The sequence below is a fragment of a genome, unplaced genomic scaffold, assembly GCF_019419815.1.
Source record: "Pyrus x bretschneideri cultivar Hongxiangsu unplaced genomic scaffold, Pyrus_bretschneideri_v1 Contig40, whole genome shotgun sequence".
In the NCBI taxonomy this organism is placed as follows: Eukaryota; Viridiplantae; Streptophyta; class Magnoliopsida; order Rosales; family Rosaceae; genus Pyrus; species Pyrus x bretschneideri.
Genome location: NW_025999724.1, coordinates 4719352 through 4723193, shown reverse-complemented (window position 1 = coordinate 4723193; position 3842 = coordinate 4719352). Strand labels below are relative to the sequence as shown.

Here is a 3842-nt window from a genome sequence, read left to right as displayed (position 1 = left end):
AGAGGCAGGCACAAATAAAGGCCTTTTTGTGTCCTTGTTCTGACAACTTGTCAAATGACATTCTCCATCCATGTTTACACTATTTTTGTTATTTTGCCCAGTAGGTTCTATAAATAAATAAATAAATAATAGAAATGTAAAATTTTGAAATAAAACAAAAAATTTAAATTTTTCCTAAAATCAAAGATGGCAGTCTTGGCTGTAAAAAGCAATCCAATAGTAGAAATGGAATGTCTATAATGAAACTACATAAATATTCCTCATAAAGTACATGTTTACAAGTGTTCAAGATAAAAGACCAACAAAATAATGAGATTTTCCTATCAATGTATCCATGCATTCCTACTTATAGCCCCCCATAATTGATTTTACCCTTTTTCCCAGCTCGGTGGATTATGCAATCACCTTCCGGAAATCCAAATCATAGGAAAAATGAAAAAGGGAAAGGATCACATATTTCCAGTGATGTTACCCAAACATCCAATCAACATTGAGAATTCATTAGCTTTACACATATCTTATAACAATAAGAGTTTCATTTTCTCCGACAAAAAAGTGAACATTTTACCATTGGTACAACTAAATGTCCAATGTACCATAACAAGACAAGGAAGCAAATCCATATCGACACAGTGAACCATAATTGTAGAAGGAAGTTCATCCTGTTCCTGGAAAAGAAAGAAATTTAGTAAATATAAGTTTCATAAAAAATAAAAAATAGTTATTTTATATATAATAAGAGCAAAACATTAATAGGACCTCTAATAATGTTGTATATATTTCAAGCAAATAAAAACCAAACTTATTAATGTATTGTACATTAACCACTTACAAAGATGAGAAATAGCACGAAGGTAAAGTACACCTCTACAACATAATATATTCCCATCAATCCTGTAAAAATATGCATAATCCAAAATCAAACATTATATACAAATAACAAGTCATAAAAAAATAATAAATTGAAAAAACTTCTGTAATAACAGAAGCACAATTTTCATCAAATGGATGAAGGCAAGGGCCATGTCTTTCTGATCCAACGGACAAAGTCGAGCAAACTAGAAAACAACAAGCAAAATGTGTGATGTTTAGGGGAACTAATGAACAAACATTGATATTTGAATCTACAAATCCCTCTGCTAAACTGTGATTTACCACTTCTAAATCTACTACAAATTTGTACTCCTAAATCACAATCAATTAGTAAGGCACATGAAAATTCAGGGCATACAGATAATCAAGTTTGGGAGGAATCACGTGAGTCACAAAATTGAAATACACTGACGTTTTTTTTTAATTATTCAGTGCAGGGAGCCGGTTTTATACCTTCACAACCTCGTGTTCAACATACATAGTCAAAATCTTTCATAAGAACGCTAAATCAAGAAACGGGTAGGAGTTTTACTTTAGTCACTTTATAGCTCAAACATAATCCTAATGGTGATGGTGTAGATTATTATAGTCACCTGAAAGTCAACTAAAGCCTAAAGATTCCCGTACACAAATACAGCTCATAACTATATGCAGATTGCGTGTGCATGTCAAATCATAAAATCCTCATAGCAAAATCACAAAGAAATGGTAGTATAGCAAGAACTGTTTTTCAGTCTCCAAATATTTTAATAGGTCACAGAGTGATGAACTGATGTCTCATGCAAATAACTTCTAAAGTCAACAGGTCACAAGTCCACCAAACCACATTGTACGCAAGATACACATACCATCTTAAGGCAAAAACGTTTACTGCTTTTTAATCACTTTTATGTAGATTAAGTAAAACAAAAAGTCAAATACTGCACATTTAGTAGTAAAAAACAGTCTTAACATTACTGGGTAAAAATTAGCATACCATCCAATGATGGGCACGGTGCCAACATGAAAAAGAACTGGCTTCCATTTGTATTCGGACCAGCATTCGCCATCGATAAGATGCCAACTCCAATATGCTTCAACTCTTGTTTTATCTCGTCCTCAAACTTTCCCCTGAAACTCATTATACAAAACAAGTTCTTCACTATGGTTCTCAAATCTAATTAAAATCGGGGGTAAAAAATAATAAAGCAAATTTCAATACATTATGGGTAAATTCAAGGGAATTTTTTTTTTTACCCATAAATGGATTCGCCACCCTTTCCTGCCTCGGTGGGATCACCACCTTGCCCTATGAAATCCTACCCCAACTCCAATTTAATTGTCAGTAAAATATATATATATATATACACACACACATTACAAAAGCAGAAAATATGAAACCTGGATGATTCTGTGAAATTACGTTGTCGTAACATCCTCTCCGAGCGAGCCCGATGAAGTTCCTGCAAGTCCTCGGCGAGTGTTTGTAATAAAGCTACTATTGTTCACGATTTGAAAACACAAATAATGTCAAAGATACAAACTTTATGGATTGAATTGTCTGTTTGGTTACAAAGAAAGTGAAAGAAAATTGAAGGGAAAGTTTGGGAAGAAGGAGAATTTACCTTGATGGTGAAGATGCCAATGGTGGTTCCTAGGGTGGCCTCCGGCAACCCTACTTTTTTGCTTGCCCACATCTTTCTGACTCGAAGATTCTCCTTCATCAAATCCAAATCAATGTAGCTTGAAGAAGACAATAGTAGGGAAGAAAATCAAATCAAATAAGAGAGAATTAGAGAGAGAACGAATCTGGGATTTGGGAATGTAGATAGAGAATAAAGATGGACCGAATTTGGGAATTATGCTTTGAATTGTTTCATCAAAAACCACCAGATCGGGAAAAGGAAAAGAGATGGACCGAATCTTGGAAGGTAGAGAGAGAAAGGGAGTCAGAGAGAGAGACAGAGGTGAGAGAAAGAGAGTCTGAGGAAGGCAGAGCAGAACATGAAAGTAGGGAGAAGGATAGATGAGAGAGAGGGAAAGAGAGATGAGAAAGAAAGAAAAAGAAAGAGAGATCATTTTTACCTCTTGCATCGAGGTCCAATTCCGGCAGCCTTTGCTGGAAATTGGCCGGAAAGCCCACAATCACCGTTGCTTAGATGTGAAATTGAGGAAATTTGGCTAAGAATTTGGAGAAGCAAACTTGGGAGTTGGAAAGAGGACGACAAGAGGATTCTAGAGGTATAATTAGACGGTCGTTGATGACGGCTGGACAACGGCTTTGTTGCATGAAAGAGGAGGCAGAGGAGGAGGGAGGAAGAATGGAAGATTGTTGAGGAGGACAAGGAGTAGAATTTAAGAGGGGGGAGAGAGAGGAAAGGCGTGAACTAATAATGTAAAGGAATTGACAATGGGAAAAAGTAAAAGCAATGGACACGAAAACCTACTTTTAATTTAAATATATTACATCGGAGAGCATGAAAACTTTTATTGCGCTTTCGTAAATTAATAAACAAATCTCATTTCTGGCATTATAGGTGACACATGCAAGTAGGCACAAATACACTTCATTTTCGGCACAAACCACTGTTCTTTTTGCTTAGAGAGCACATATAAAATAGTTTTGTGTTCAATGATACTCAAAACGCACATATATGTATTTGTGCTCAATGAAATTGAAAAGGACACAAATCAATTGTGTTCTTAGCCCACTTTTCTTGTAGTGAACTTGGATAACTCTTTGGGTTTCTCATATTTTCGTCGTCAAATTAATGTTTTGTTCTCAAATTATAATTATTATCAAAATTGCATAAAATGCATTAAACCCAACTAAATTATGACTAAAAATTAAGTAAAGGAGATACAAAACATATGTAAAATATCAACCTAACAATATGCCAATCGGTTTTGTAATTAGGATCGAAGAAGTTAATTGGTTTTTTTTTTTAATGGCTCCATTAATTGTCCAGCAAGGCACTATGTTTAATCAT

General features: G+C 34.7%; 1 pseudogene; it reads right to left on the bottom strand.

The window, feature by feature from the left end:
• Nucleotides 1-237: 237 nt before the first annotated feature.
• Nucleotides 238-3582, bottom strand: LOC125468063 (annotated as a pseudogene).
• Between the last annotated feature and the right edge of the window lie 260 nt (nucleotides 3583-3842).